Source organism: Cinclus cinclus, chromosome 2 (genome assembly GCF_963662255.1).
Source record: "Cinclus cinclus chromosome 2, bCinCin1.1, whole genome shotgun sequence".
In the NCBI taxonomy this organism is placed as follows: Eukaryota; Metazoa; Chordata; class Aves; order Passeriformes; family Cinclidae; genus Cinclus; species Cinclus cinclus.
The window spans coordinates 89,911,048-89,925,610 of record NC_085047.1 but is presented as its reverse complement, the minus strand read 5'-3'; the positions used below and the strand labels follow the sequence as shown (position 1 = coordinate 89,925,610).

Here is a 14,563-nt window from a genome sequence, read left to right as displayed (position 1 = left end):
CAGGAACATCAGCTTCATTAGATTATCTCAGATCTTCAGAGCCAGCCTAGGAAGACGCTGAATGCAATTCTCTTCTGCTCTCACAGAAAACACAAAAACTTTCTTTCCACTCAATACTTTCAATACTCAACACTTTCAAAGCTATTACTTAGTTTCTAGAATTCAATCAGAGAATAACACGAAGCCTGCCCCTCCATGGTTTATGGATGACTGCTTCTCCTCCATACTTCCCATACCATCAGGTTGTGCTTTCAGGCAGCACCTTCAGGGGAAAATAGCCCAAGTCAAAGTAGTGGGTATCTGGAGACAGAAGCCATAAAACAGTGGAAGCAATATCTAGTTCTTAATTAATAGTCTGAATCTATCATTTTTTCTTGTTTTCTTTTTTCTGAAAGAAAGAGCTAAAACTTATTTGCCCCAGATCAATGACAGAAAAAGACATGCTATTTAATTATTCATCCAGCAGTTTAAACAAAATTCAAAAAAAATCACCACTACACTGCTATTACATAAAAGCCAAAACCAAGCAATACATTCAGTTCACTTGTTATCTTAAATTGCTACAATAACCATTGAACTTGAACCACTCACCTTTGACACACTGTTAAAAGGATCCAGGCAGTGAAAGGCAGGACTCTCCAACGAAGTTATATACACCACCACCTGAAACAACAAACACGTATTTTAGCTCTAGCACTAAACTTAGAATACTTCCAAACAGGTAATTTAGCTTTCAGGCTGTCAAAATGTCCCATGAGATGCCAAAGAGCAGGCAGAATGGCTTTGAACTTGATCCACCTGTTTAGCATAAACAGACCAACCTTCAGATTTAACTCCTCTCAATGAGTACTAGGTGATTTTAACTCTAAACAATCCAAACCATGTACAAGTTAAGCCTTCGTACTACAGAGAAAAATCAATCAAGAAATTGAATTAAAAATTCATCTTACTTTTAGAAAGATTATATTTTACAAAGCACCATAATTTACTGTTTCCTTCACTCTCGTATTAGTCAGTTTAACTTGACTGTACTTCCTCAGAAAAAGAAATGCCTCTATGAAAATTCTTCTACATGAGAAAAGAGCTACAGCAACAAAAGCAAAGCCAGGAGTTTTGTGAGGGAGTGAAGTATTTCCACCCAGAAAGCACTCACACACACATACAGATGTGTAGTTCAGCTGGATTACTGCCACATGTGGCTTGGAGCATTCTGGCACAAGAGACGGTGACCCAACAAGAGAGCTCTGACAGCAGTGGTGAAGCTTGTCAGGGAGTCAGAGAACCACATTCAGGGAAATTCTGGCTGGCTGTAAAGAAGGCACAAGGCTGGCTAAGCACAGCCACACACCCTCTGTGAAGTGATGGCCTCCTTCCTGAGAGAGTCGCAGATTCTACTAAACATGCCCCCAGGTGCAGTCTCAGCCCTGACAGAACATGGATGCCTTGTCCAGAGGTCCCTCCTGACCTCCACTGCTCTGTTAAGTACTTCTAGCCACAGAAGTAGCTGTTCAGAAGAAAGGTCAGAGTATTTAAACGCTTGTTTCTGTTTTTTAATGACCCTTCTAATGCCACATGTCTTGACATATGTCTTGATGTCTTGACAAATTCAGGCAGTGTAAACCCATTAAGATCCAATTCAAAAAGAAGAAAAAAATTCTCAGCAACTTCTTGTGCTGCAACCTCTACCTCATAAAGATGATGTGTTAAAACTCCTCTACAACTCCAGGCCACTCATGCACAAATGTTTCTGTTCAAAGTCTTTTCTGAACAGCTTCCAAGCAGTTGTGATTCCACAAAAGCATCATAGGAAGAAATTAACTTCAAAGGAGCAAGTCACCCAGTGATCCCATGCATGATAATGAAATGAGGAGAGAATAAAAAAGTATTAACAAAGGTATTATAAGTACTTTACACAAATGTTTCAAAGTGAGATTTACTCTCCCACTCATTAATAGGTGGAGTAACAGAACAACTAAAGTCACAGTTTGACAAACATTTAAACCTAAACATATTGTTAGAGGGTCAAGAACACAAGACTCCCTGACCTTCCTGGAAGCTTAACCCAGCAGCTGCAAGGGGAGACAAACTGTTGCCAGCCCTCCTGAAAAAAATTCAAAATATTAGGGGATGGCAAATTATGAGGAAACATCATTCACAATGAAGAGCCTCCTGATCCAGTACTCCACCTGAATGAAGATTTGCCTGTGACAGCAGAAAGCAGATGGGACTGGAAGGTGATCAGTCCCTTCTCCTCTGCCAGGTAGTAGCTGGAATAGCTGCTGCCCCACCTGGCTTTTCAGTGTTCTGCAGACTCAGAATACAGGCAACAACACTTTGCTGTATTAATTTTTCTATTCAATTATAGACCTTAACAATGCTCCCACTGAAAATTGTTCTACTGAAATTGTAGGACAGATATCAAGTAAATGGGAAAGATACTTTAATAAATGAAGCAACATTAAAACTCTGAGGCAGAGCAAATATATTTTCCTGCTGACTGTTTCGTAGTACATGGTTTTTCTCCTGTCAATACAAGGACATTTTTATTATTAAGAGGTAAAAATAAAAAAACAAAAATCTCCTCATTTTTTTAGTACAAGATCTTCTTATTAGTACTATCTTTCCTTGTCCCAACTCACAAATCCTCTACTGCTCATTACAATCTATCAGTGAAGTGCAATATCAAGCCTCTGATTTTGTTATTTTGGTATTTGGTATTTTTGCTTTGTTCCTTGAAGAAAAACACAATACATTCCTCAATTATTGCTTCCACTTTCACAAATGCACAACTGCAAATAAAACATGTGTTTGAAAGTGAGCTGAAAACCACCACTATTTATCATCAATACTTGAAAAACTAGCCCAGTATTCATTAGTCTGTCTTGGTTTGAAAAATACATAGTCCAACAGAGAAGCACAGTTGGGAAAAGAAAGAGTCCAAATCTCATCTAAACGCATAAGAATGAGTCATGTGTTTATCTCAACATAACAATGCTAACTTCCTTCTGTAAAGCAAGAATGGTTTTATTTTAGCAGCTCAATTAACACACATTGGAATGTTAATGGTCATAGTGCAAATAGTCAAAATAAGAAGACGTACAAAAAAATCATCTCTTCTAACAACACCTAGATTGAAATAAAACTTTGTGAATCTAACAAACACACAAGATGCAGACTGGTCTCTGTCCTCCTTGGGTTCAATCCTGTTGCATTGTGACTCCATTTTCTATTTTTCTCATGGTAAAAATCTTCATTTAGCTTTGGAAGAGCCAGAGGAAGTTTTCTGCTACGAGTCACACTAACAGTCACTTCCCCAGAGGAGTAGCCAGTTTCCATCACACACCCCCACAATCCAAAGCTTTGCCCAAAACACTGTGATTTGCAAAGTGACACAAACTCAGGATGGAAACACAGACCTCAAATAGTTCACTTCTATTTAAAACATTCCTTGAAATGTTCCTTTAAAATGCGTTCCTTGAAACAATCTTCAGTTACAGAAGTAAGGACCTTTCTTCTCAAGGGTCAAAAAATTGTAACAGCAGTTAGTGTTTGGGACTTCCTGTCCCCAGGCAGAGTTTGCACGACACATGGAGTTTTCAGATTCTCCTGCTATGTCTACCAGCCAGGACTAGAAATAAATATTTGATAGCACAGACATTCTGAGGAATGAATTGTTACATTTTGAGAGTATAAAATTATTTCCAACCACCTTCAAAAGCCTTGCAGCACACAGGACTTCATGTTCACCCAAAAGACAAACTGGAGCAACGTTGGAAAACTTGGGAAATCAAGCGAACAACTACTTCTGGAAGTCAGCAAAGCAAATGGAGGCACAGAGGTGGGCAGTCTTCTCCCATGGTGTCCCCACTGCCCATCACTTCTGTACCATTTAGCACGATGTCCATTTGCCATACCTCACTCAGTGCACATAGTACTGGAGTAATGTCAGCCCTGCCACATGTAAAATGTCACAGCTCCTTACCACTCATGACTCTCTCCATACCCTACACTTCCCTCGAGGCCCAGAGCAGTGGAACAGAAGACTATGACAAGGAATAGGAATGGCAGAGTATAGGAATTGGATGAACATAGGTGAACATTTCTACAAGCACACAAAGCAAAAAGACAAATTTATCCAGTCTTCAACAGTAATTTTAGTCACTCATTTGCTTTCTAAATCAAGGTCTTATAAACCCAAGAACTATAAAAGCTCCATAGTAATAATCCCCTGTCAATAGTCAGAAATAAAAGTTTGAACTTGATGCTTGCAAATGAGTACCAGAAGGTAAATATCAGTAACATCTAACATAATAAGAACCTTATTATAAAGGTTACTACCTCACAGAATAAATTAGTAGTTTTGTAATGATTACATTGCAAGTAACATCCACAGTTATTAACCACCTCTTCTTTTACCAATAGCTCTAACATGCCCTGTTTTCTTTATCTCCATGGCTAAAATCCAGATTCAGCCTTACAGCAATAATTTCGATGGCAATTCTCTCAGGCTCTCTTCCCAATACCCAACCACCTCCTATTTAAATTCTGACATGAAATAGCTAAAACAATCTCTTTGATACTTAATATGCTAATACGCAAGAATGATCTGACCATAAACCTGTACTGCACTGAGTGGGAATTTCAACTCCAATTGACATATTACTGGTGACCTTCTGGAGAACAAATGAAAAGCTTCACATTAATACAAATTCTCCTGTGGAGAAGATCAAGTTGGCAATCTGCCAGTTCATTATACCATCTAGGTTCACTTCAACATTAAATATTGCCTTCCTTTGTAATTGACTGAAATACACTGGAGCAATTGCAGGTAACCACTCTGGGCTATTAAAGTATTCCATTAAGACCTCTCCATTAGGCAGATATTTCAAAAGAAGTTACATTAAAATAGGCTATGTGCAAAATATTTTAACTATGCAGACAATTGGGCAAGCACAATCTAGTTCCATGGAGCAGCAGACAGATCAGCCTAAGCACTCAAAGCCCAATGCCTGAATTTGCTTAGGGAAAAGAAACCCAACAAGTTTTTTAACACTCTAGTATATGCTTCGTATTTTAAACCTCCTAGTCATATATATTGTCTCAAAAACTCACTTAATATTACCTTCTTCTACAGCTAAGAAAATAGTTATATTAAAATAGTAATACACTTTTAGAGTCCGTATGAAACACGGAAAAAAGAAAAAGGAAAAGTGGATTTACATCATATTTAAGGTTTCAAAAAGGCAGCAAGTTACAACATTGTATTACAATGTGTATAACATTTTAAAAACAAACAGAAGAGCTAAAATCCTTTTATATTATGTAATCTATACAACTAAGCTTTTCTTCTCTTAAGATTGTGGTTCCCTAACAGTGAGGAAGCAAGTGAAATGAGGCACAAGAATAGGTTCACTGCATTGCATGCAGAAAAGACTGTGAGATACTTAAAACACTGGGGAAGATTTGAGCTTGTATGCCAGCTATAAAAATGGGACTAGCCCTTAAAGCAGAGAAATTTCTGGGTTTAAATGGGCTTTTTAAAGCAGTCCAGGTTTGGAGCCATCACCAGAGGCCGTAAAAGTTACTCTAGAAATGCATGTCTCTACTGAGCAGCACACAGGCAGGAGGCTGTGCAGCTTCTCTGTGCTCCTGTCTGGGTGCAAGAGCTCTCACTCACCTCTGGCCATGATGCCTGTTCAAAGAGGAAACACTTAGACATGTATCAATGGTCCTTCAAACAACTCTTTTTTTCTTTTTTTTTCAATAAACATATACTTGAGGGGTGGATAGGAAGAGAAATGCAGCTAGAGAAAACATGCATGGCTCACACTTTAACCACACACTATTAAGGAATCTATGCTGACTTGTATTCTCATTTAACTCCGGCAGCCAAATGCATGTTCTCTGTATTGGAATACACAAGAATATTTTTTATATGCATTTGCACGATCACCTGATCTACTCACAATACACAAGTAGCTGGCTGTTTGAATAATATCAGTATTTAAAATAAATATTGTCTTTCAAAACCTGTCATTGCAAGCCTCCTATTCACTGTACGTATATCCTCCAATCACTTGCATGACTAGCATCTTTTTAAACTGGAAAGAAATGAGGAGGGTTACATCTGTTAGTGGATGCATCTGCTGAGATTTCTACAACTTATGTTGTACAAATCTACATTATTTAAGAGAAATCACATGCTTTTTACATTCTCTAGCTCTCCCCCAAAAGTCTGAGCTATTAAAAAACCCAAATACTGATGACAAATTACTACCTAAATTCATTATAATATGCAATTTTTTAAATTCCTGGATTAAGCAGGATTTTCTATCTCGATACTTGCTGATATTGATCTAATTCATATTTGATTATGCTGAGCTGCTAACTTCCATGGCAGCCCCTGCATAAGGAAAAGACAAAAAAAAAAACCCCATGAAGCACAGTGGAAAAATCATGAATGGGTGGCCAGAAGGCTTCCCAAACAGGAAGACTATGAACTCTGAGAAGACATGCAATACTGCAGTCTCAAAACCAAAACCAAATAACCCTCATGACCAAAACCCCACACATGTGTTGTTCAGACTAAAAACCAAGCACCAAAATAAGTGCAAGCTGTGATCAGTCACTCTGCAAGCTGAAGGAAGCTCACAACAAAGGTGCTGTGCCATCATCATAGCTCTGGTTTATTCAGCATTCCTATTCAAGAACTATCAGAGAAAAATGAACTATTCAAACTCCATTTTATACAAATCCCGTGTTTTTCTTCTTTATCTGCAATAAGAAAACAGAGCTCGTGACCTTTATTTTCTTTTTTTTGTAAGGGTTTACAAGCTGGCTCTGCAAGGATATAGATAAATATTCCTGCAGCCCATAGGAGATGCAACTAAGGTCTTGATTCATGCTTAGGACAGCTCTAATCATTTCAAGAACCCTTACAAATGTATGTGGAAAGACCTGCATTGCCAATTATAACTGCCAATAGATAAGCAGAAACTGAACTATACATACCAAGGTTGTTCTTAAACTTTGTCTCGCAGTGTCTCTAGGGAAAGGAAAGGATTAGACTTCAGCCCTAGGTAATACTTCACTAAGTGAGCTTCTTGGGCCATGGCTTCAACATAAGAATTATTTTGGTTTCCTTAATAGGATGCTTTATTCTTTAAATTACAGACACCATTTTTAGAAATATCTTAGGATCTATAGTCAGAATTTCATAAACTAATGCTTTGCACATATTTTTTAATAATTGGTTCCATTTGAGCTTCAGCCTTTTTCTTATCAATAATTTAATGCTTTGCTTGTAAAAACTGTATGACAATAGTCTTTTCCACTAAATATAAAATCAGCTCAGAATCTCTGAGGATGACCTCAGTGGTTAGCAACTTATCAGCCCCAAGCAGCTCCTTAACAAATCTGTTTTTCCTATTGCATCTGTATGTAAAAGATTTTAAAGGCAAAGATGTATACAACCCACTGAATTATACCAGTTCTTCCAAACTTCTCTACTAGAGTCAGAGCTTTTAACTCAATACTTTAGGATTTCAGGACTGTGAAAGATGACTTCAAACAGCATGTTAATATACTCTTTATAGTAATCTAGCAAACATGTAGATTATTGAACATTAACACCTCCACTGGAAAAAGATTCACAGATGCCCTTCGGAGAACTGAAAATCACATATTCCAATGAATTAGCTACCACAGAAGAACATAACATTAACTTAGTATCAGAGAAAATACTAGGCAGAGACAACTGGTTACCACTCATGGTTAAGATGACTAACACTTAAAATAAGCAAATAAATCTCACAGTTACACAGTTTGAGATCATTTGCTTTGGGGTGAGATCTAACAGAAAATGGACTGTACCAGGAATTACAGAGTCAAGTAAGGCAGACAGCCTTCTGGCAATTCAAAGTTAAAGGCTGACTGAAATCCTTATTAGAGTTTCTATTCTGGTAAATTATTCATTCTTTCTTAGTCTGAAGAAAATTTATCCTATGTGTACATTCACCACGGGACCATCTGAATTTAAAATGATATTGCCACTACTAAATATACGGCAATGGTGATTTTAAGAGAGATATGTCAATATCTGTGTTTGTCTTTGAAGCCACCAGGCAGATACAGAGAACTAGAGGAAATGCACAAAGCAGATTGTGACTGATGTCTTCAAGGAAACCATTGTCAGAAACTTTTTTATAACTGAAACTGCAAGGTGGCAAGTGGATAATTTACACTGACAGAACAAGACCTGGTCTGGGCACTAGCAAAAGCTGCCATCAACAGCTGAAGCCATCATTCCCCACACATGAGCTTGTTTGCTGAGGGTGTCTGGGGCTTTTTTACCCTTCCCCCAGATGCTCAGCCACCAGGAATAAGGATGCTCTAGGCATTACTGTCCCAGTAGACTATCTGACACTGAAGATTTTGCAAGCTCTGCCCTAGTCTCTTAAGGCAAACTGCATCTGAACTACTGTCAGCATGAAAGAGCCACTTGACTTGGACAGGACAGCAGAAAGAAGTCCAGGCATCCTGGCCCTCAGGTGAAGAAATCTATAATGACTTCAGCTAAGGGAGCAAGCTGAAGAAACCTCTCTAAACCACCACCATCAAAAAGAGCAGATATCTACTGTTGACTGAAACTCAGTATTTGATTTACAACACCAAAAAGCACAGGGCTGAAGAACTCACATTAGAGAATTCAAATTAGAACACAATAGTAAAATTGAGGTTTGGGGAGACCACTCAACACAAAATCCCTTACTGGCACCAGAAGAGTCTCAAATAATATTTGGTGATAGTACTCAGTAATGTTCTGATGAAAATTATCTTCTTTGGGAAGAGTAAGATATTTTTGTCATAGTCTATTTGTATATCAAAGGCTGTAAAAACTGGTATTTCAGATTTGAAGTTTTTCTGAGTCTCCTCTGATGATGTAACTGGTAAAAAAGAACAAGGTTCAAGTTGCAATAACCTGCATAAGGTTCAAGTACAAAACTACCAAACTAGAGGTTCACATCTAGGAGCCAAAGGGAACTGGAAGACAAACACATGGAACTTCACAGTGGTTTTGCCACTTATACAACTTGGTAGGTGGTACAGTGACCATCCTCTTTGAACATGGCAGAACAGCAGTCCCCAAAACCTCCACCTTCACTGTGCAGGACAAAAATCTTTAGGATCCATGTTTCCTTTCAGAAATAATGGCTGAGTTGCCAGTATCTCCACTTCCCAAGAACACAGCCCCCCAAAAAACTGCTTTTTCTTCCAAGTTAACCATCAGAAAAGCAGCTGAAGCAGTTTTTGCCTGAACCACACAGAAATTTTGCTTTGGGCTGGCAACAAAGGAAGTGTTAACACAGCTTTAGTTCCATCACAGCATTCGGCAGCTCTAGCTGCAGGCTGTGCTGTTACTGGTGTTTGAAAGATAACTAGGTATTCCAGAATCTCATCATAACCAAATAAAATTTGGCAACAACTTACCTTCTGAGGATTTTTAGCACTGATTTTCTCCCTTTCATGTCTTGTACACATTTGATGGTCTCTTATTCTACTCATTTTAATCACAGCAATTCAGTGGCAGACTACAAATGAAAATGCAATAGAAACATTGCAGGCCCTGTAACAATAGTCAAAACAAAGATTTCCTATGGCAGCTGCCAAATTAATGACATCTCCAAAGCTATCTAAATACAGTATCTGGGCAGAAATCCAATTATGTCAATTTTGTCTGAATACCCCAAAAGAGAGTCCTACTGGGGTTAGAAGTGGAAATAATTTTAAGTGCAGATTAGCTACATAAGCAGCTCTACTCTTGAAACCAGAACAAGGGAACAAAAACCTAAAGGCATGACATTTATCTGGATGCAAAGGAGAGGGGAAAAGGAACTGTTAGACATCTGGCAAAAGGTCAAAGCCAATTACCTTGTCCAAATTTGCCCCCAAGATAATAGCTTCCAGGTCCATTTCTTTGAAAAAAAGACATATTGACTCAAATAGTTACAAAGATTTCTGCTTACCTCTTCATCCTCAACTACTACTTTCGTTTTTCCAAAACTTCTTTTTCCCCAACAAAACATTAACAGCAGTAGTATACCATGCCAACTTCCCAGAAGCACAAAATAAATTTATCTGAGGTCTACATAAAAGAAAACAATATTCTCCCTCATTTTGACAAATTGTATTAATTGACAAATGGTATTTTAATTTAAGAGTATGATTTCTTGCCATTTTCCTTAAGCAATTTAAACTGCAGATTTCCCTTTTTCTTTGGAAGTGTGTGTGCTACTGCTTAATTGTAAGGCAAATTCAGTTTACTAACCCTGCAACAGGATTATTTGTTGTTATAAAACAGATAAGGATCAAGGAGAAAGGGAAACAGTATTTTAATTCAACACAGAAATAATATAAGGAATTTCTTCTTTCTTTGCAGGCATATAAAAATGTAAAATTATCTCTTTTTTTTTGTAAATAAAGCTATTCAAGAGACTGCTATGAAACTGAAGAAAAACATTCCATGTGCCAAATAACCAGAGCAATATATGTTGGTTAGTAAATACATTCAACCTAGAAAACATTATCTCTGTTATGAACAGATGAATAAATCTTTAACTATAAGTAAATGATAATAAAAAATAACAGACTGGTTTAAACAAAGTTTCTAATCCTGATCTGTCCAGAACATTTCCAGTGGTAAGGATATAACTCACTTCATATATATTGCAAGTGTTTCAGGTACCAAGAAAGCATAAAATTCAGGGGAGAGTAAAGCATTCATTATTAATGTGCTATATTTAGGACTGCATATTCCAAGCCTGTGCTTCATATGCCAAGACTCACATAATTAGAGGCAGGTATTTCTGTTTCGCTTTGGGCTTTTCCTGAACACTCAGGAAAGTCTGAAAACAAGACATTTCCTTGGTCAAAATCTGGTACATTCTACAATATAGAGCTAATTCAAAAATAAATTCCAAGAAACACCTAATACAAAAATGCAGGGTTGCACTCCAGAACTCAACCTTAATTCAAAAGCAGTGCCAACAAAGAGCAGCTACCATTTTCTTAGGGTACTTAGTCTCAAAATCCCTTTTCAGAGGAATTCACAGACATCTCTTTGCAAGGCAGCAATTTTGGATATTACTGGTTTGACCCAAATTCAAATCAGTAACCCATATGTTTTCTGCTATTAAAGCATAACAAAGAATATCAGACACAATTTTAACTAAACTTCTCAACTAATAATAACCTTATTGTATTTACATACAATATACAGTTAATATACTGAAAATGTACAGTCAATATATATGAAAATAAAGTTAATTGAAAATATCTCCCAACTGAATCATGCAGTCAATGAGCCTGTCAGAACCATTTGACAAAGCCTAGAACAAAATTCTTCAGCTACAATTTTCCTCAACTTTCCTTTTGGCTTTTTTTAAGGATATATTAAATCAATCTATTTGTTTCCAGCTTTGTATGAGATTTAATTTTTGCATTTGCTCTCTATAACAGACTGAACACAGTACCATGAATTCTCCTTCATGTTGTACAGGCACTGCAAATCCAATCAAATCCAATTACTATTCCATTAGGTCTCATTTAAATCCCATATGGCACGACAATAAACTGAACGAAATGAGAATCGGCACATTTTTCAACCATCTTTATACTATGACATAGATGGCAATCACAGCTTAATAAAATTTCATTTACAAGAAAAAAATTTAGAACTACCTTTCTCCGCCAGGCATTTCAGAAAGACTTGGGAAATTCCTCTTCTTCCCACCATCTCTTGAAGAAGCCAGTTCCTATTTCATACTTCTCAAACAACTGTTCCTTCTGCTTGTGGCACAGAAGTTTGTCCTTGTCCCAATGCTCAAAATGTATGTAAACCATAACAATAACCACCAGGTGAATTCAACATTTACTCCGATGGTGTCCCAGTTCTCATTTTCTGTTTGTTAGGGGATGTTTTATTTTGTCTGTCTGTTGTTTTTTAAAGATTTCCTAGCTAAGGAACCTTCTGACACAGGGTTATTTCATGTTGGAAAACATGGAGGAGAGATTAAAACAAAACCTCACCAATCTGAAGGGTACTGAAAAGATGATGAAATGTTTAAAAATAAGCTCTTATTATCCTTGCTAAGTGTTTCAAAGTAAATTTAGACAACTTTCAAAAGGCCTGAATACTTCACAACTTCAGTGTGGTTTATTTATGGATATATAGTAATCATGTGTCCCTCTCCTCATACAGTATTTCACAACCTCATCCAACTACCCCAAACATTTATAGATGTCCAGGTCTGTCCTTTCTTTTGGGAACAAAAAGCCGAAAGAAAACAAATTAAAAATCCCTCATTTGTAGTAGGTAGTCACAACAGTCAAAGCTCTCTCTGAAGGGTACACAAGGCCTTGCTGAATGAATAGCTCTTTCTCAATAGCTAACCTGACTAAATCATCTTCCTCAAGCAGGCCAGAAACCAAAATGTCATGATGCCATTTGAACCCACAATCTGTTGCTAAAAAACAAAAGCCAAGAAAGTGCTTTCCACCTTCAAATATGCATGCATACCAAACACTTTGTTTCTAGTACAGAAAGGCTCAAAGTTTCAAGAACAGACCGTTAAACATTTCAGTAATTTCATTAAACAATTACAGTTATAGTTTTATTAAATTTTGTCCTTTATATGCCTAATGACAACCCGAGAAACAGCTAAATTCCAGACTGAGAGAGAGGATGCTGATGGAGGGAGGGTAAGTAAGTAATTTTAAGGTCTTTACTCCAATTCCACAATTCAAATGGGAAGATCTGGGCCAGAGCTTTCTCAGTGAAGTGGAGATTAAAAGACAATAACATGGGGTTGGGCTTTGTTTGTTTTTTTTTCCCTTTCTGTGACAAAAGGAAATAAAAGGCGGAGGCATTTTTCCATGCATATTCACATGGGCTTTTTTGCCGTATTTCAATGGGGTTTTCTGCACAAACTTTAAAATGGATTTACTGACCTGCAGGAACAGAAGTTTCCCTAAGAGAAATATGAAGACAATGGCTTTATGATCCAAACATCTTTGCCTAAAAATTAAGTTAAGAGTATCATCCCTGAGTTTTTTAAAATGAATAAAGATCTGAAAACACTAAATAAGTACTTGCATACTTAAATAATTGTGAACATTCTGGTTAACTTTAAAGGAGGCAGAACAATTTCCTCTCCTTTCTGCATGTTTTTGATTATATTGGTTTTCTTAGCAATTTATCATTCCTTTCAGTTGATTGTGATGGCAAATATGGATCCTATAACAAGAACATATCCTTTAGGAAAGCTACATGTCTCAAACTGCAAAAGAGCACAAGCATCCCATATGCATCAGAACACAAAGTCTGTGACATGAACCCTACAAGCAACAGTCTCAAAAACTCACTGTTAATTACTAAAGCATACACACAAATATTCTCAAAAAAATTCTTAAAGTAACCTTTCATTTATATCAGCAAGATCACAAATGCCACAAGGGCTTTCTTCTTGAAAAATATAAAGTAGCAGTTCCCAGTTAGAATTGAGTATTTTCAAAACTAGAACCTACCTACAGACTGTGAACATATCAAGTGCTCAGATGATAGCTACTGAATTTTTAGAAGCAGTAGGTACCTTACGAAAGCAGTACAACAAACTTAATGTACTTAGCACATTTGACATATGGTGGCAAACAAGAAAAAATTTTGAAAAAAAAAATTCAGCCCAGGAACAGACATGCTGTGTGAACAGGATTCAAAATTTCAGTGATGCTCCAGGAATCAGAAATAAACTTACTTTGACAAAGCAATATAAGGATAAAAAGCATGATGCATCATCTAGTACTGCTTTTGACACATAAATGGGGTACTCATTAATTCCTTTGCAAAAAAAAAAAAAAAAATATTTTCACTTTGCATTTTACCAGCTTGTAGTAACTTTACATGTGTAAACTTCCTTTAATCAGAATTCTTATGCTTCCCGCTTATGATAGGCATTAATGAGCTCAAGAGTCAATCAATATTCAATATTTCAAGAAGTAAACGAAACAAAGCACCTCAGGGCAACTGACTTTTATTAGATACTATCTTTAATAAAAATATTTTTATTTTATTTAAAATAAAAAAAAATAAAATTTCCTTTTTGTTAAAGACTATGATCACTATCTGACTTCACGAGATACAAAGGAAACAGAAGATAGAAAAAAGAGCAACCCCACACAGGACATACCAACTAAAATTTCTAGGATGGGTTTCTATGCCTATGCAACAGAATTTTTAAGCAGATAGTGCCACACATATAAACTGCAAGGATAAATGTTACACACTTTGCTTAGCTTATGTTTCAGAAGCCAGTTTTAGCTTTGCTCCTAAAAAAGCTAGCTGGCTTCACCACAGAAACATGACTCCTCTTTTCTGCAGAATACAACCTGATGGGAGCTTCAAAATGAGCACTGTGGGTCTGAGAACCAAACTCAAAACTGTCACAGGGCAAAAACACCTTCTGTTTGAATAAAGCTTGAAGGAAGAATCACCTCAAAGGAGTGTGGC

The 14,563-nt window shown here is 36.9% G+C and overlaps 1 protein-coding gene across 1 annotated transcript in view; it reads right to left on the bottom strand.

Moving 5' to 3' along the window:
- NCK2 (NCK adaptor protein 2) overlaps positions 1 to 14,563 on the bottom strand; it is an 83,869-nt gene that overhangs the window by 51,620 nt on the left and 17,686 nt on the right. Inside the window, exon 2 of the mRNA XM_062487927.1 lies at positions 592 to 663. The gene's annotated coding sequence lies outside the window, so the exon portion shown is untranslated. The remainder of the gene's footprint in view (positions 1 to 591; positions 664 to 14,563) is intronic.